Source organism: Neophocaena asiaeorientalis, unplaced genomic scaffold, assembly GCF_003031525.2.
Source record: "Neophocaena asiaeorientalis asiaeorientalis breed wild unplaced genomic scaffold, Neophocaena_asiaeorientalis_V1.1 scaffold297, whole genome shotgun sequence".
NCBI classification, from domain to species: Eukaryota; Metazoa; Chordata; class Mammalia; order Artiodactyla; family Phocoenidae; genus Neophocaena; species Neophocaena asiaeorientalis.
Window position 1 is genome coordinate 881,747 of NW_020175435.1, and position 20,203 is coordinate 901,949.

A 20,203-nucleotide genomic window follows, 5' to 3' on the forward strand; every position below is an offset into this window, starting at 1 on the left:
TAGGGTGACCCAAACCTTCATTCCTGAAGGGTCTGTTTCTGGATTTGGTTGACCTTAATCACAGCGCGTGGTACTTGTAAGAAGTGCCCTAAGGGATCTCCTATCCTCCATACTCTTCCTTACCTCCATTGTGGAGTAGCTGGGATTAAACAAGACAACACCATGACTTCCTGCTTTGTCTGTTGATTCAGAGGCATATGAAGAAAACAAAGCGGTTTGGTGTCTTAACTTCCAGTTCAGTGGAATCATTGTTGTGTCTCCTGGTGAAAGCATTCCTTCCTCTGGAACTAAGACCTCTAGGCCAGCGGAGCATAAAGTTGTGCCAACAGGAGCAAAAAGTTTGCTAGCGGGTCATGAGAGGTAAGTGCGAGCGGTGCCACTCCCATTTCCACCCCAGCCTCTCTGAGATTGTTCTTCATCCAGAGAATGGAGATCAAATTAGTACCCATCTCATAGGTGGTGGTATGAGAAAGAAATTAAATATGTCTCAGAAAGCCTCTAGTCCATAGTAAGTGCTTAATGTATGTAAACTCTTAATAGAGTCACATAAGAGGAAAGTGGGGCTCAGAGGGGCTGAGGACTCAGCTCCAGTTCTGGATTAAATAATGGAGGAAAGCAGTTGAGTTGAGATCAGGAGAAGGGAGCTTAGGTCCCTGTGTTCAGAGCCATTGTTGGTTGGCAGCGGTGGACCCCCAGGCTTGGTGACTCAGCCTCCTGCTGTCCTAGTCTATCCCTTACTAATTTGATCATGCATTCACTCTGATAACTGACCTAATTACGAAAAGAAAAAAAGGTGGGAAATTGGGGGTGGCTAACCATTACAGGTAGAAACACAATAAAAAGATGATAAAAAAAAACAAAAACCAAAAACCCCCAAAGATATGAGAACAAGAACCAAATGGTAGAAAGGATAACTATCAAAATCCTCAACTAAGGCCTTAGCAAAAACATTAAACTCTGAACTCTCAGGAACCAAGACAAAAGGGATGCACACTAGATTACCTGTGATGGGGATATCTGTGGTATTTTTTGGCCACCCAACCGCTGAAGCTTTTTCTGTTTGGGGAATTCTCCACCCCATGGGACCGGGAAGCAGGGCAGGCTCTGTCTCCCATCACAGAAGCGAAAATGGCTCATACTCCTTTCTTGGCTTCCCCTGTATCCGGGGAGCAGAAAACCATCAGACACGCTTGCCCCAGAGTCTGAACTGGGACTGTGACTGGTCCAGGAGGAATGCTCTCTGGGATGTGGCTGTGATAAATGTGGGTTCTCGGGCCTGAAATGACGGGGCTGCTAGTGGCCATGACAGGTGACCAGGGCTGGTGGGGTTGGTGGCAGAAGCCAAGCTGCACTGGCTGTGACAGAATTCCTATCACCACCTACCCCACTGCCCTCGTGGGCTTCTGCATTCAGACTGGGAGTGTTGATCCATTCACACAGTGTAAGTTTTTCCTCCAAATTCTAATTTTGAAACATTTCCAGTTACAAGAAAATTGAAAGAATACATTGAAAACCACGTATCTTTCTTCAGAGTCAACAATGTTTCAACATTTTCCATCTTTGTGCAGTACAAACTCTCTCTCCACCCACATAAACAGATTTGCTGGACCATCTGAACCTAAGTTGCCCACATCATGACCCTTCCCATCTAAATACTTCAGCACGTGTCCCCTAAGAGGAAGCACATTCTCTAAGTCCATAATTCCCTTGTCACTCTTAAGAAAATTAACAACAATTCTTTAATATCATCTAATAGCTGCCCCTTATTGAAGATTCTACAACGCCTAAAAACACTTTATGTCTTTCCGTTTCTTTAATATTACAAGAGTCACTCCCTTTTCCAGCCATTTTCTGTATGTGATGCATTTGAAAAATACTTGGTTTCAGATTCTTTTAAGCAGTTCCTTTTCTGTTCAGACCAGCCCCAGTCTCTTCCTGTTACAAATCTGGTCTGGTCCACACAGCTCTCCTTCCTGAAGGAGCACGTCCACGTGCACAGGAAGATGACTTTCCCACATGCTCAGAAAAGAGTAGTGATTCCGAGAATGGGCTATGGGAATTGAGCCCCATCACTAGCTGGGTTAGGGCAAATTACTTAACCACTGTGAGGGTCAGCTTCCCAAACTATTATTACTAATTACTTCCCAAATTATTACGCGAAGACACGTAATAGTAATAATAGTCTCTACTGAGTAGAGATGTTGGGAGGATTAAGTGAGTTCCTGAGTGTAAGGGGCTTAGAATCATTGTCTGGATACACTGTAAATGCTGTGCAAAGGCTCTCTTTAAAGATGCAACCTCTTCCTGGTAAGTTCTCCCAATTCCTCATTAGTTTCCTAAGAAAATAGCCCCTAATGGAAGACATTACAGGCATACTTCATTGTATTGTGCTTTGCAGATACTGCATTTCTTTTATTTACAAATTGAAGATTTGCGGCAACCTTGCATGGAGCAAGTCTATGGGCACCAATTTTCCAACAGCATTTGTTCACTTCCTGTCTCTGTGTCACATTTTGGTAATTCTTGAAATATTTCAAACTTTTTTATTATTATTGTATTTCTTATGGTGATCTGTGATCAATGATTTTTTGATGTTACTATTGTAATTGATTTGGCATTTTTTTAGCAATAAAGTATTTTTAAAATTAAGATGTACATTGTTCTTTGCACACTTAATAGATTACAGTATAGTGTTAAAATAACTTTATATGCAAAAAATCCTTGTGGCTTGCTTTATTGTGATATCTGCTTTATTGCTGTGGTCTGGAACTGAACCCACAGTATCTCTGAGGTCTGCCCGTAGTCTATGACCTATTTTCCACCATAGGGTGTTAGTACCAGCTGTCTCTCCTTGAATGGTCCTTTGGAATTTTTATGAAGAAGAAGCAGTTTCTGTCGAATGATACATTTAGAAAGAACTCCCCCAAACTTTAAACATATCAGTAGCTGTCATGTGCTTAGCACCCATGTAAGGCCAGACACGGGGGGCATGTCACTCCTCAACTGCCCTGGGAAGTGGGTGTAACCACTGCCATTCGACACACAGAAACCAGGGCTCAGGAGTCAAGTCACTTGCTCAAGTTCCCACAATTAGTAGGGAACAGCGCTGGCATTAAAACTTCAGTCTGGCTGCCAAGCACAGCTCTTTCCAGTAAACCACGTTGACTCCCTCCCCAAGGGTGGCTGGGTTCTAGTGTATTCGGCTGATCACTCCCGAATCATCAATTAAAAAACATGAATGTGGAAGGGTTATTTCTCTGTAGACAGGAAAACTGGGACCCGATCACTCTTAACTGGGGGCAACATCAAGTCTTGTTTTAAGAAAGAGAAGGGAGAGGTAATTCTCAGGAAAACACTCAGCTGGCTTCTGGGGCTGCATCACCTTAAATCTAGCACTTCAGACAATTGTGTTGGCTGGTAATTGGGAGGGATTACTGTTGCCTGGTGACTACGGGCACCTCCAACACAGATGTGAAACTTCCGAATAAGGGGGAGAGGTGGAGTTTTTACCTCTTGTGCACGCAGGACTTTAGGCCATTCGTGTCACCTGATTCAATAAGGAAATGGGGTGACACATCTGAGGACCAGTTAGAGAACCAGCTCTTCAAGTTCACTTCTGTTTAGTGGCTCATCTGTTCTTGCAGGTTTCATACTTGAAAATGATCTTCTCTTTGACCCAGTATTTTCCCTAGGGAAAAGCGGCAGGGGGGTGGGGGTGGGAGGGAAGTTTTCCTACAGAATATTTTTTCCCCCTTTTTAAAACTGGGATCTAATTGAGTCATTTGTAACCTTGGAGTAAGGTTGTCAGAAGTTAAGGGTTGGTCACAGTCAACCAAGGCCAAAACGCCTTCTCTTTCAGAGTGTTTCAAGTTTTTTCTTTTTAAGTAAGTAAAATGATTTTCCTCCAAATCTATGTTATATGGATACTCAGAATAAGATCTGATAATAGTGGGGCTACCTCATGGGATGAAATCAGACACTGGAACCCTACTCACTGCCTCATTTCTCCCGAAGCCCTTCCAATTCCTTCCTGGGACCCTACAGCTTTGCAGAACACAATTTGAGGCCGCCTGATATACCCTATCACCTATTTCTTTAAAATGCAGATGCTAAACTAGTAATTTCAGTCTACATTTAACAAGTGATCTGTTCCAGATCTTCCACGAGGAAGAATTCCAGATAATGCATGTAGATACTCTGTTCTTAACAAGGTGGAGCATATCATTCTACTCCTTAAGAGTAGGCTGTGCAGAGTGATTTCTTTCCAAAGAAGATAATGTGGAAGGAGAGGAAGAAAGAGTAACTTCACAGTGGTGAAATCTGACAAGCACTCCCTCAGCCCAGTGACCAAGGTCAACATCAACAGTGACAAGTCATGTTGACAGTGGATACCCTGACTATGATTGGGTGAGAATGGCACCTTACCTCTGAGATCTTCTTCCCAAGACACATAATCCTAGGTAAATTATGAGAAAAACATAAAGAAATCCCAATTGAGGAACATTCCCCAAAATTCCTGATCAGTACCGCTCAAATCTGTCAAGGTCATGAAAAACAAGGAAAATCTGAGAAACTGTCAGTGCCAAGAGAAGCCTGAGGAGATGGGATATCTAAGTGGGATGTGGGGCTCTGGATGGGATCCTGGAACAGAAAGAGGACATTAGGTAAAAAATTAAGGACATCTGAATAAAGTTAAGGACTTTAGTTAACAATATGCATTGACATTGGTTCATTCAATTCTAACAAATGTATTAACGTCTAATGTAAGATGTTAATAATAGAGAAAACTGGGTGAGGGGTACATAGGAACACTCTGTACTACCGCTGACAATTAAAAAACAATCCGAAACCATTCTAAAATTAAAAGTTTATTTTAAAAAAAGGTCTATTCCATTACATAATATTTTCTACTGTAGGAAAGGTTATTTTTAATTCAGTCTAGTCCTTTCTGGTCATACGTAGAGGCTAAAGGGATTTAAAAGGCTGTGATGAGGGTCTAGACGTTAACTTATATAATCCATACGTCTCGCTTCACCAGCCTGGGGTACAGAATAAGGTCACATCTTTTGTAATATGCATGGTGATGGGCTCGCATTCCCCTTTGTTTAACTGGATAAACTTCTTCTGCCATGCCCTTGGCCAGGGCAGCCTGGTCCTGTCCTCATTAGGGAGGTGCCATGTGGCTGAGGTGGGCACTGCCTGTGCAGGTCTGGGAGAGCTGGGCAGAGGCCACCTTCTCCATCTACCTGTGCAGCTTTGCTTCAGGCCTGGGTCCTTGATGGTCCTGGCTCCTTGTACCCAACTCTCGAGGCCATTTCCCCTCAGATGTCTTCAGGGTATCTGGTGGTTCGGAGACCTCTTCAGCCTCAGCCACCCAAAGTCCTTGAGGACTTTAGAGTGAAAACATGGTCCTTCTCCCTCAATTTCAAGCCTGCCCGTATCCTACTCCAGTGGGAGTGATATTCCTCTACCAGGGGACCACTTCATTTGATTTCCCTATTTTTGTTCTGTCGTGGGTGGAGAAAGCCACTGCTGCTGGTGACTGTGACTTAGAGATGTGACTCCATCTCTTTTAACACTAGTGGGAGGTGGCAGTGAGATGGGGGTGCTCCTTGCACTGGAAGAGAAAGGACTTGAGTTCTGGGCCTGGTTCCCCCCACTCTGTGAGTTTATCATCCTTCATCTTCCTGGACCTCACTTTTCTCATCTGCAAACTGGGGAGAGGAGGGATAGAATTCGAAGAGACAAACTCGATTGTTAAGTGTCTTCTGCTCCATCCAGGGGTGTTCCCAGAGGCCGAGGCTGGAGCCCAGGTTCCAGATTCCCAGGTAGTATTTCTGGCCTGATGGTAGGTTCGGGGCGATTCAGCCTCAGGGACAGGTGGGGAGAGGCAAGCCTGGCTCTGACCCCACTAACCCTAAACCCCACTCCGAGGTATTGATGCTATTGATCTCTGAAGTTAGCTTTGTGAGAACACCCTTCCTTAGCCCTCTAAGATCCTTTCCAAGGAATAAGCGATTCCCTCCCCCCACCAGAGAGCACATTCACTAGACAGGGTTAGAATTTACTTTTTTGTTTGCAAAATCCAAGTCTTTTCACTTTTCCCCTCCAAAGCGATGAAAAGGAATCCAGCTGCCTGGACAAGTCCCAAGGAAGATGAAAGCAGCTTTCCTGAGGTTCAATTCTTCTAGAAACAATCTTCCTCTTCTCTCCTCCTCCCACCCCTCTCCAACTTTCAATGCACCAAGTGTATATTGTTTTTAAATGTCAAAGGAAAAAAGAAAAAGGAAGAGTGAGAGGGAGAGAAACCCCTTTGCTCTGACTGTCACATTCTGGTGAGAGGAAAAAAGGCAGAAAGAACAAGTGGCAGAATTAAAGAGATGCAGATTTTTTTGTCTCCCTGCCCCTATTCAGGTCTCTGGGCAGCCCCTCCGCTCTCTCTACCCCCTCTACTCCCCTCCCCCGGGTCGCATTGAAATGTCAAAGACAGCAGTTTGCAGCTGAAAGGGGGGTCCCTGGTGGGAACGGACTGCCCTTCTAACCTGCAGGTCCAAGCTCTCTCCTTCTGCCCTTGTATTTGTTTTTCCCTTTCTTCCGGGTCTCTCACTAGCAGAGGTTGTTTGGGATGGAGGAGGCCGGGGAGGGGGCGGGAAGCACAACGCTTCCCACCTGGGAGTGTGAAGGAGGAACCCTGTGACACCCTTGGCCCCTTCTTTCCCCCAGTTCCTCCAACCTCCAGTTGGCACAAAAATAGATGATTCCCCTGGGCCTTTTCATTTTCTGCCCTGGAAGAGAAAGGCTAGGGGGAGATGGTGCTTCATGTGCCCAGCGCGCTTGGCTCTATCTGGTCATTTCGTCCCCATCCCAGGGCTTCTAGCCAGTCATGCCGGAGGTCAAGACAAAGCTGAACTGTGACGTGCTTTACTGAAAATTTGTACGCTAGGGTTGAAACATTTTATGAAACCCAGAGTGAGTGAGGGTGTGGGAAATGGGTGTTTTCTTAAATTGCTGGGGGAGGGCAAAGTGGGGAGATTTTTCAGAGGATCAACAACCTTAGAGAAAGTGCAAAAGCTCCACTCAGCAATTCGACTTCCAGGCATTTTCTTCCTAAGAATATAATTAGGCAACTGAGCAAAGAGTTCTGCACGCGGGTGTTTACCCCAGGAATGTTTATAAAACAGCATGATTGGAAACGTCCTAATTTTCTCTCAGTAGAGGATGAAGAAAAAATGCTGGCACACCATCTAGTGGAATAGCATAAAGTCATTAAAAATGATCATATAGTTTTATATTTGCTGATGGGGAAAGATACCCACAAAAAGAACTAAAGAAAATAAAAGGTTATACAATGCAACAAACAGTTCTTTCTCATTTCTTTACATCAAATGATATATGTGAGTAGAAAATTCTAGAAGGATAGGCACCCACATGTTCATATCTGGGTGGTAGAAGTATGGATACTTATCATCTTCTTTAGGATTTCTAGTGGTTTCTGGTTTTTTGACATTTACAAGTATTCCTGCTATGATAAATACAACAACACAAATTTATTCTTCAAAAAGAGTGTAAGCTAACTTTCGCCCCTTAGGTACAGTAATCCTATTTTTTCTTTCTACTGTACAAATAAAAATTTCCTAGTAATTAAAATGCTCACATTAAAACACACAGGCAGGGCTTCCCTGGTGGCGCAGTGGTTGAGAGTCCGGCTGCCGATGCAGAGGACGCGGGTTCGTGCCCCGGTCTGGGAAGATCCCACATGCCGCGGAGCGGCTGGGCCCGTGAGCCGTGGCCACTGAGCCTGCGCGTCCGGAGCCTGTGCTCCGCAACGGGAGAGGCCACAACAGTGAGAGGCCCGCGTACCGCAAAACAAAAACAAAAACAAAAAACACACACAGGCAGAAATTCATTGTTTTTGGTATGCCAGAAGCAAAGCAACTAATAACGAATAGGTTGTAAAACACACAGTGAAGTTTCATAATTTTTCTTTGGTTACGTAATGTTTCATAATTTTTTCTTTGGTTACACAGTGTTTCAACGTGATGGCTCTTTAAGTAAAGAATGATTGTCCTCTCCTGTGCTCCAAGCTGGGTGACTCCCATTTACTAAACCTCCCAGCCTACAGTCAGCCTTCCTGCTGATATGCTTTGCAAAACCACTTCTAAACCCCACGTCGGGATACATCAATCAACCTGTTTAAAAGGAGAACTGTCCTGGACAACCCGGGATATGTGGACATCACTATAAAACATACTTTCCTTAATAGGAGATTTCTTTAAGCCTCTCACCTTCCCCTCCCCAACATCACTTCCCAAATGCTCTAAAGTTATTATTTGAATTCTATGTGATCCTTCCCTTTAGAGTCAAAACTCGGTCCCTTTCCTTATATGTCCATGGTCAAGTGAGGTCTTGGCTTTGGATACCCCATATCACGAAGGTCAAAGTCCTGACTCTTCTCTTCCAAATAAAAGATTGTATTTCTAGGAAATATGCCACAGGATTGACCTGAATTTCCAACTTGTGCTCAAGGGGGAGTGGCTGAGGGAAATAAGGAAGAGACTCAACATTAGCATATGGGATATCAGCCACCATATTGGGAAGTTGGAGGCATGGCTTGAATGAGTGGGGTTAACTCTTGGAACTCATGTTCCTACCAACTTTGTCAACCCCCCCCACACACACACCCAGAGCTGAACAGTAGTTTAAGTGGTAAAAACAGCTTCTATTCAGGAACTACTGCTATAGGGGAAAAGAAACTTCAGTAGAGAACCGAGCTCAGTTATGAATATAACATGGACAGGTGAGATTTGATAGTCAGTGAGCAGGATGGGGGAGCGGGGATCAGGGGATTACTAAGACGAAACATCAGGGATAAGGGGAGATTCTTGCCAAAGGGACCTAACGGGATTCTTGCTGAAGGCAGGCCAGGGTGATCAGATATCACCTGGGGGATGGTGAGGGATGTGGAATTTGATCAGGTATTTGGAGTGATCAGATACTGAGGGTGGGGGATTCTGACTAAACCAATTTAATATGATTCTTGCTAAAACTGGGCAATGCAAAGTCAAAGTCCAAAGGTCAAGGTCTAGTTGGGAGGAAAATTGAGAGGAGCCTGCCTGGAGTTTGGTCAAGGAGAGACCAACGTTTCCGGTCTGGCAGTCTGCAGACTGACCTCTCACAGATGGTGATGGGGGAGAGGATGAAAGCAGAGAAAAGGCAGATTTTATCTGTGCTTATTCTGCAGCTGGGGTGAATGTATCTGAGGCCTGTAACGCAGATCACATGGCTTCAGCTGCTGTTGGCGCGCAGCTCTGCCCAGGTGCTGGCCATCACTTGCAGAGAACAGTGTGTGCACTTGTGGATGTCTCTTGGCCATCTTGTCCTTGCTGGGGAGACGTTCCCTGATGGCCACGGAATGGAAAGATTAACCAAGGAAACCCTCTTAAACTCTCGCAAGGATGCCTGAGTCTGTGACCCACTCAGTGTTCAGGATGACCCAGGGTCAACCAGCCTCTGGAATGTCTCTTTTGTATCAGCCCCGATGTCCGCCTGGTAATGCAGATACAGTTCAGTGTGGGGAGGACAGAGCTGGAGGGAAAGAGCCAGCGGCTGCTGCTTCCCTGGCAAAGAACAGTTCTGGGGAAACAAAAGACAGCTGGGTAGGAAACAGCAAGGCGCTTCCATGGAGGCTTTCATTTGTTAACACAGGCCATGCTAAGCAACAGTTAGAAGGAGCCTTGGGCATCCGAGTCTGGCCAGAGAACGATTCTTTGTTTTTCACCATAAATACTGGACCTTTCTCTAGGACTGAGATGTATTCTTGAAATTTGTCTTAAGTTAGGGTTTCAGTTGTCTTTTCTCACTTTCTAGGGCTCTTGGTCTTTACCGTATATTGAGGGAAAATATACCTTTCAAAAAACCCAGCTCTAGTGATGATAAAACACATGGCCTTAGATCCTCGAACTTCACTGGTCTAAATTTTCTTCACTTTTAAAATAGGGACTGGGATACCTTCTTCAGGGGGTCATGGGGCTCCAATGTCTGGTCGTCACTGATGTGGTCCTGGGCTACCTTTCGTGCCCTATGTCATGTTTCCCAGCATTTCAAGCCACATAGATGCCCTTGCTCTTCCCTGTTGGTGGGCCCTTCCACACCTTCTGGTTTTTGTACTTGCCTTCCTCTGCCTGAAATATCAATCTCCCGCTTGTTAAGCTCTCAAACTCAGTTCGTCCTTCAAGAGTCGTCACAGAACGTGGTCTCTCTATTCATTCCTTCTGGAGCTCATCATATTCTCTGTTGTTTGGAAAGCTTTCTTAAAAATTGTCCCCATTTCCCACTAGACTGGGAGATTCTTGAGGATGTGGAATATTTGTTGCTGGATGAATAAACAGATGACTTAAGTGCTGTGTAAATGGTAGCTGCTGTTCTTTTTATTTTTCTGCTTTTCTCCAAGTCGTCCCTATTCTAAAGGGTCCTTAATCCCAGATGAACTGAAATGACTTGATAAATAATTCGATCGGGAGTAGATGTTCTGACTCCCTGTCTCCTACTTCTAATGAAGCCCCTAGATCAGTGGTTGTCAAAGTTGTCCAGAACATTGCAGAAATTTGGAAGTTACTGTATTCTTTGGGGGACACCATGAAATATTAATACAATCATTTTCATCATATGCACTAGAAATAAGTTATTAGTGGAATAGGTGGTAAATGTAAGCAAAATAAGATTTCAACCAAGAGCATGTATATGTGCCCATAAAAAGTAAACAAAACCCTGTAGTCCTCCCCAAATTCAAGCCCTCGAAGAAATCATAATCATATTCCTCCAACTTTTAAATTAATATTTATTTGCCACTTGTTTACTTATTCATCGATTTGATCTGTGAGTGCTCACTAGTGTAGACACAGCAATAGGTGATAAATATTTAAGAAAAAAATTGTTGGAGAACAACTTAAAAATGAGAGCATTCGGGCTTCCCTGGTGGCGCAGTGGTTGAGAGTCCGCCTGCCGATGCGGGGGACACGGGTTCGTGCCCCGGTCCGGGAGGATCCCACATGCCGCGGAGCTGCTGAGCCTGCATTCAATGGATTAATCATTACTTGATTTCGACAGTTTACTAGTCCTGTTTAGTAATGCTAATTGAGTACTTATGGTGGACCAAACACTGTGCTAAGGGCTTTACATGGATTATCCCATGTATCTTCACTCCCACACGATGAAGTGGACATTTACATTATTTTCATCATACCAATGAGAAAACAGAGCTTAGCGTTCAAGGATACGTTTTCACAAAGTAAAATCATGACTCTCATACAAATATAAAATGAACGCGTGTCAAAATTTTTAGTTAACCCATTAAATAATGAGAGAACCAGTAAGATGCTATAATCAGTTCAAAGGAAAATCCAAAGACCAGAGCAAACACCCGCCAGTAAAGAATGATGAAACAGATGCGAAGTGGTCAATATATCCACCAGGCAATAATCGATTGCCTTTCCACAGGACATATCTGTATTTCTATGGGTAGGAATAACTTGAATTACCGTACGTTTTCTATAACATACAGGATTGTAAAATAGCTTTGTCAATGCAAGGTGGAGGTAACCCTGAGGATGTACTAGTCGGAACACCCACGTGTGTTTTTGCCCATTTCAAAAAGTCTTGCCCAGGTTTTCGTGTGGTAAAGATTTGCGTAAGGTCACGTAGCCAAGATGCAGATCCCAGCAATACAGTGTCAGTGTCCTGAACAACTGTTCTGTGGATGAAAACTTTAAGAACTACCGATGAAAATAGAGATCAGCTCTCTTTTGGAGTTGCTATTCTGCTACTGTTTGATTTCCCTGGGTACATATTTTTTGTCCATGTAAAAACACTGTGTATGTTTAAGTCTTAGGAAATGAAAGGAACTCATATCTATTGGATTCTTAACAGGTGTCAGGTATCGTGTCAAATGCTTGAAGCCCGAGATCCCGTTTTATCTCAACAGCCACATAAGGGAGGTATTAGTAATCCCCATTTTACAGATGAGCACTTAGGTTTGGACTGATTCCTGGAGTTAGAAGGCTAGCGTGGAGCTGTGATTCAAACCCACATCCCTCCTAGCCAAGGCCCATGCTGTCCCAGCCGGTGAGCCAAACAACGTTTCTAACAAACGCTAACACTTCTAACAAAGAATTTTCGTTGTTCCCACCTTTTGGAGCCTGTATCATTTACTGTGGGGCTGCCGCGTTGTGCTGAGGACCGGGGGATGGTTCTGAAGAAAACGGCATTGAAAAGAAACACCTTGTTTTTGGTCCTCTGTGCTCAGTGGACCCAAATTTGTCTGTGTGCAGAAACCTCAAAGAGACACGTTATGGCCCCAGCGCTTGACTTGTGCCAATCCTTAGATGTTGAGTAGGACCTTGATTTCGGAATGGCAGTGTGCTTTTCTAGTTGCTCATGGGCTAGTTTACCAGGACAGAGAAATTCTCTCAAGATCTTAAAATGCCACAGGCCACTGAATTTACTACACTTCATCAGTTATAAGCTATCCCCCAAAGAAATCCTGCAATGTTTGCCGGCACTCACTATGCCCTGCTGATACCCCTGGACTGACACTGATGAACATGTACGTACAGGCTTCCTTCAGGTCTCCCAAGCATGGTGCCTGGACCGCTTTCATCAGAGTGACCTGGGTGCTTGAATAAAATGCAGTTTTATCAATAGCACTTGAGACTTAATGAATCAGAAACTTGCGGGGGGGGGGGGGGGATAAGGGCTGAAAATGTCTATTTTCAAGATCCATCCTAGGGGGTTTGGAGAATCCCACAAGTATAAGTGCTTGGGCTCTGGACTCAGCTGGGCCTGAATGAGCATCACTGTGTGATATTGGGCAAATTCAGTCAGCTCTTGAAGACTTGCTTTCCTCATTTGAAAAATGGGGATAACTATAGTTGGGAGGAGATAATCCACGGGAAGCATTTGGCATGGGTCCTGGCACCGGCTACGTTCCCAGGAAGTGTCGGCTATGAACGTATTTCACTGATCCTAAGATGCTCCTTCCTTTCGTTTTCGGCGTAGTAACATCTCTGAAATCAGTCTGCTTCTTAAAAGTGATGGTGTGTCATGGTCTCAGTGGTGGCAGTTTTTCCTTCTAGTGGTCTCTAAAACAAGGTGCATCTCACCATAGATGGTGTCATAGACTGGGTGAAATACAGCGTATGTAAGGGTTCCTGGGATGCAGTGCAGTCCAGCATAAGGACTCTGGAAGAGTACTGGAATTTGGGGAATCTCAGGCCTGTCTAAGCTGTGGCCATCTAGCCAGTGGCCCCTGCTAGTGCAGGAGTAAGTCAAGTGAAAGTTGGATAAATAAGGCAGTGGGTTCACCCCTCTCTCTGGAGGGGTTTCCATGATTTGGGAGGTACTTGACGGTCTCCCTTCTTCAGGCCCCACTTAGGTTTCCTACTGGGGCAGGGCAGCTTGAACTGGGTGGGGCTGGTGTGGTGGAGCATTGCTTACCTCCTTTGTTGGTTCCTTCTCATCTCCAGACTTGCCTTGTTGGATGTCTCTGGACCATCTGGCCACTACTTTCATTTTTCTTTTCCTCTGGGTCCCCTTTTCAGGGAAGGATTTTGAGACGGAACCCCAGGTCCAGAAGGAGTCAACAATAACCTTAATACTACTGCCTGCCACAGAATTATCAGTATTATCACAGCCAATCAGGAAGAAATCTGCCCCCTCCTGCCAACGATCCCACTCGCTCATGGCTCTTGTCTGTTCAGCTGTGTGACCAAAATGGGATTTGGCAGTGAGATAGCTGTGGGGGAAGGTTTGCTTCTTGTTGTTTTTAAGGTGATCTATACAAAGGAATCAGCTTAATGAGTGGTTTGCTTCCTTTGAAAAAGCACCATCTGAGTTTAGATTTTGTGTTTACTATTTTAAACCCTTCCAATTAGACCCATGGGGTTTCCCAGGCTTGCCTGGGGGAGTTTTTTCCAGTCTTCCTTTCCTTTCTTTCCCAAACCCTGGGACAAATATTTGTTTTTCTCACATACTCATCACAGCTCCCGGCCTTTAGAAAATCCTGAGCAGCCCTGCAGTGACATGGGAGCCTGGTGCCTGGCTGGGGAGCCTTAAGCTGAGAACAGAGCTTGGCAGGCTCGCTTCCTGCCCCAATGCCCTCATTCACCATGGAAAGTTGCGGGGTGTGTCTTGGCACATTTGCTGAGCTCACTGGAAGCTCTCAATTTTGAGAGGGAAAGGGACTTTCTCATGGGTTTCCCGCTCCAAGAGTATCAATCAGCCTCAGAGAAACACTAGGGAGGCGAGAAGTGGTTTCCTAGCAGGAATCGTGACTACAAAGGCCACCGGCTCCCTTTGTATCTTTTGTTCCTGCTGGCGCCTTGGTCAGAGTTTGGGGGCCGCCCCAGTGTAGTCTTTGCTGGCCTGGGTCTGCTGATCCTGGAGGTTGGGGAGGAGGAAAAGGAAAAAGTGTCTGGAGGAGCAGAGAAAGGAGTCCTTGCTGGGGTCCCGCTCTCTCTGTTGCACCACGGATGGCTTTCTTTTGGCTTTTTGCAAATCTCTGATCTGTTGGTTCTTGACAAGCCAACAGGGAAGGATCAGCCCTATCTCGTGGGGTTGTGACATTTGAGTGGGCTATTGTAACCTGCTGGGCACTGAGTTGGTGCTCCTTAAATATTCCTCCCTGCCTGCACTTTCCCTTTCCCGCTTTCCTTGGAGGGTAGAATCCATATCTATATCATTTAAATATCATTTTTGAAATGATAGCTGAAGCAGGGGAATGAGGGAAGGAAACAGGAAGGAAAAAGTAATTTCATATTCCACCTCCTCCTCCATTTACTACCCGCCCGCCCCCTCAAAAAAAAAAAAAAAAAAAAGACTTCTTTAACCCTGCATGTGTTATTGGAAAGAAGATGCACAGCTGTGGCTGGTGACTGTGTTTCCTTGCCTGAAGCCAGCCTCTGATGGAACCCCTCCGCCCTGCTGGTCTGTTGTTTTGCTCCGCTGAGCTGTGGGGTGTGGGGTTAAAGGACCCTTGCCAAAGTGACCAGTTTTATCTGGCTTTCTGACAGCTGTGAGAAATCCTGATTGACAACAGGGCAGCTTCTAAGCAGGGAGCTGGGAGGCTGGCGTGATGTGAAGGGACCCGGAAGCGGGAGGCAGGTCCCCGCGTGTCCGTCTTGAGTGGCACTATTGGTTTCGGATAGATTTCATTCCCGTATTGGAAAGGAGTGCTTCTTTAACATGGGATCGAAATACGCTTCTTTAATATGGGAATGAAAAATATCTAAGGCTCGCTCCAGGGCAGAGAATGGTCTGTATAAAAACGACAATCCAACTGCCCAGTGGAATACACGGGCTTAACGCTAATAAGAGTAACTGAATTTAGAGCAATGGCTGTGTACTGTGAATGGATTTTGGAAGCCAGCAGCTTCTGGGGAAGAGACGCAAAGGGTTTCTAATATGCAAATGAGGCTGGGTATGAAGCCCCCAGGATAAAAAACATCACGTGAATCTCACTCATCATTTTATTAACAGGTGGGTTCCTAGACTGATTTTGAGTTTTCATCAGTGTGCAAATTAATTAAGCTGTTAAAAGGTGGTGCAGAAGTATGCACAGGTATCTTTGGCCTTCTTTGACAAGGAACATGCTGCTCTGGGTCTAACTGTTGGAATAATTATTTTCTCCCCTGTAAATTACTGGCAGCAAATTCAGTGCAGTGCATCGGTATGCTTTTAGTTATCCACAGGATCTGAGGATGGGGGCTACATGGGACAGGTATTTATAAAATATCTAGGTTTGTGTATGTGTAAAAATACCTGTGAATCCTTTCCAGCTGGGTTCATTTATTTTAAACAAATCATGGTGACCGGATATTGATTTGGGGCCTGGGGGCTCCAACAAGGGATATTTACCTTCATGATAAGTGGATTTCATCCTTACTTGTCTGAGTGATTAAAAAAAAAAAATTGTTTCAGCCTTTCTCAAACTGCACTTGCTAGCTGCAAGCCAGGTTTTTGTGGGCATTGTTGTATTAATCGGCATTAGCAAGACATTTCAAAATATAGGCTGAGGGCCAAAACAGAGCAATAGAAGATTAATCTGTTCTTCGGAAATGAAAACCATTTGGGCTAAATAAGCAAGTGTTGTGTTACAGTGAAAACAATACAGGTAGCAACGCCAGAATGTCTTTCATTTGTTCCGAGCTTCTTTCATTCATTTGGTAAATTGTTGGTGGCACCTAACATGTGCCGAACTATGGGGATATAGAGTAAATTGTTGTCTCAGAAAGAGCTGGGTAAGTATAATTGGAGAAATGGCTGGGAAGCTGAAGTACAGGAGACCTAATACAGAGGGGCAGAGGTGGTCGGAAAACGGGTCCCTTGATGAGTAGGAGAAATTATCTCCTACTGAGGATGAAGTGTGGGCGTGCACGCGTGCTGGCAGTGATGGTGGTGATGAAGTGGAAACAGTGCATTGAAAGCCTGAGATGGAAAGGTGATTATTACATATAATAGTTTGTTAAGGCTTCTATCCCAAAGTACCAGAGACTGGGTGGCTTAAACAACAGATATTTACTTTCTCACAGTTCTGGAGATTAAAAATCTGAGATCAAGATGTTGGCAGTCTTGGTTTCTTCTCAGACCTCTCTCTCTGGCTTGCAGACGGCCGCCTGCTCCGTGGGTCACACGTGGTCTTTCCTCTGTGCTTGTCTATGTCCTAATCTCTCTTTATAAGAACACTAGTCCTGTTGGATTAGGGCCATCCTCATGACCTAATTTTAACTTAATTACCTTTGAAAAGACTTTACCTCCAAATATGGTTACATTCAGAGCTACTTGAGGCATATGAATTTTTTGGGGGGTGTACAATCAAACCCATAACACTTTATAAGGAAATTGAATGTAAATTTCCAAGATTCAAAATGGTGTGTTAATAACAAACATAATTTATGGGAGAGGTTATAGAGTTTAAAGAAATTTAATCCTTCTCACTACTAATTATTATGAATGGGTTATAACCCCAACTCTGCTAGAGAAACACCGGAGAGAGTAAGAGTCAGATAAAGTTCTCATCTTACTCAGGAAAATGCAAACTTTGACAAATAGATTAATAAAGTGAAAATCCTCTTTATAAAACTTAATAGAGGTGGTGGTTGCCCAACATTTTGGATACACTAAATGACATTGAATTGTTCACTTTAAAATGGTTAATTTTGCCTCAACAAAAACAAACCAAAAAAACTCAAAAAGTTTAAAGCAGCCACTGGTAGAATTTTTTAAATGATGAATATAAAGCTTACAACTTTAGAGTAGATTAAGAAGCAAAATATAGACCATAAAAGCAAATGAAAGAAAACAGATACAGCATGAAAACCTTACAGCCGAAATGCACAAAACGATAAGGTAGGTATGAGACAACTATAAGCCAATAAATAGAAATAATTTAAACTTTTACAAAGGCTTTAAAATTGTATTTAAAAACCAGTGAGTTATATCCCGTCAACATGGTGTACATCTAAAATAAAATGTGGTGAGATTGAAAATAAAATAACGAACTAAGATTGAATAGGCAACACAGATTCAAAGAAGGCAGGGCTGGCAGTGTTACTTCCAAAAAAGTGATCTTCAAAGCAAAAAGCATTAAATGGAAAACAGGGAGTCATTTTATATGGATAAGTTGTATGTTCTACAATACATGTTCGTTTTTTGGGGGGGGCTCTCAGAATCACTTTTTATTTTGAAAATAATAAGATGAAAAAGAAGAATGATATCCTGTCTTTAGAAGAAAAGAAGGAAGACATTGTATACCTCTTATCAGACTTCATAAATAGGTACACACACAAAAAAAAAATCACCTTTCGAATTTCAAGCAAGTATTTTCATTCCAAACTGATTATGAAGTCCAAGACAGGAAATATTCTGACAAATGTGACCAGAACTAAAGTAAAACCCGGGAAATCTGGAAAAATCAACTCTTTGATTCACTTGCAACATTTTGCTACAGAAAATGTAATAAAACCTTAACCTCTTTCTTTCACAAGCCTTTTAACAAAGGATCTCACTCAGGGGAAGCCCGTGATAAAATGACTCTCTTCCGTACACACGGACCATTTATTCTGGGATGATGGCTGTATGACAGCATGATGTAAACACACTAATCCTACAAGTCAAGTAGTAGCAGCTACTATCTTCTTCACCTGACCCTCAATATCAATAGATGTTATTATCCCCATTTTACAGATTGGGAAATAGAAACTTTGCTAAAATCACAGAGCAAATTACAAACATTACTTAAGACAGAACCCAAGTAGCTTAAAAACACCTCCCACCAGCACAGACTTTGCCACCTTCCAAGCCAACCTATCACACCATCATGAGTTTAGATATTAATGCTTTGTAACAATTCCTCACAAAGGTCGAGTGGTCAAGGCTTAAAAATCACTTATTATAAGTGAAAGATCCTGCCAAAATTGGAAATCAGAAAGCAGTGCAATATTCCAGGGATCTATATCCTGCACTGTTTATACCTGGGGTATACCAGGTCTCCATGTGTGAATTTCTTCAGCAGACATGAAGCCAAAGCCCCCCGAGAAGTTCAGGAACAATAACACCCTCTTGGAGGCTCTGTTCATTCCATGGTTCCGAAGAGCTTCTTTCGAACAGTCTGGGAGTCTCAGCTACGAGCTGAGACGCATCAGGAGTTATTCTCCCTTGAGGGAATCAGTCCACAGTTTCTGATCTTCATGCAAGTTTTCTTTAGCAAGAAACATGCATTTCATGTTATCTTTGATGTCAAAGGGCACTTGAATGGTAAGGACTAGTGTTTGGATGTTACAGTCTATGCCATTAAACATTTGGTGCAGAGCGTCCGATGCCAGGACACAGCAATCCGAGCTAACCCAGTCTTCACCTGTTGCTCACACCTCAGAATCTGTGGCGGGCCAAGCAGTGAGAAGCAGTGGGAAAGACAGGAAGCTTCGCTATTTCAGACGTGAGCATTTTCAGCGGGATGTCTCATGCAGTCTTGACTTGTCCAAGTCCTTCAACTGCTCATATGTCACAAAGAAAATAATATTCCAAGGACCAAGTCTCAACCAATTTGGCCAAAACCCTTTATATAGAGCAAAAAACCCTTCATTCTTCCATGTCTGTAACAATCCAGGGAACCTGTGTAGCCAGGGCATCTGCCATCTCAAAGGACTCTGATTCATCATACTTGTTCTCACCATATCGACAGGGTTTGAGGCCAGGGCCCCCGCCAGCCCACAGGTGAAGCCTGAGCGGAAATGGTTATACACAGTGTCTCCCATCAAGCCCGAGAGAATGAGATGCTTCTTGGTTAGGTCGTAGACGGGCAGCTCCACACCAACAACAATAGCGGCCCTCTGAGCAGTAAGGGACACGCCCTTCCAAAGGCCTCTCGTTCCCTCTTGCTGGTAAATGTGAATGAAGTTGCCTATCAGTCCTCCTTGAAGGGTGCTATTTTGTGCTTGCATCCGAATTTTCAAAGCATCAGTTGGATTAGCAATGGTTGAGGATATGACTCCAGAGAGAATTCCACAGACGACATTTATCAGAAGGGTTTCATCTTCCGGGCGCTCGACAAATAACCGCTTCAAGCTCTGGTAGACGCCTATCTTGATGGTGCCATAGGAAGCCTGGCGCGACGTCGCAGGAGCAATCCCTGAATACAATGTTTTCAGGCCTTCCTCTCTGCCTATCCTCACTAACGCATGCAACATTCCTCGATACCTGATTTCTTTAAAGTTTGCATCATTCTTCCGGCCTTGAATCTGGAGCCGTGTCTTGGTTAAATCAATTGGAAAAGTACCGCACTCCGCTGTGATGGAGGCCAGGCCTCCGTACACGAAGGGCTTCCAGTTCAGGACTGACATGCTCACCGCTGTCCCTTCTCCTTTGTTCACAGACGCATAGCCTCCAACAGGGTTTTTTCGGACCAGGGTTCAATCCCTGGTCCCCTGGTCGAGGAACTAAGGTCCCGCAATCCGCGCGGTACAGCAGGTGGCGGCGGCCCTGCACACTCCTACTCCCCAGGCGCAGCAGCAGCCGGCTCCAGCGGCCGCACGGGATCTGGAGGAAAGCCATGTTCTTTTTATTTCTTTATTATTATTTTTTTTTGTGCAGTACGCGGGCCTCTCACTGTTGTGGCCTCTCCCGTTGCGGAGCACAGGCTCCGGACGCGCAG

General features: G+C 44.3%; 1 pseudogene; it reads right to left on the minus strand.

The window, feature by feature from the left end:
- Positions 1-18,998: 18,998 nt before the first annotated feature.
- Positions 18,999-19,943, minus strand: LOC112414963 (kidney mitochondrial carrier protein 1-like; annotated as a pseudogene).
- Between the last annotated feature and the right edge of the window lie 260 nt (positions 19,944-20,203).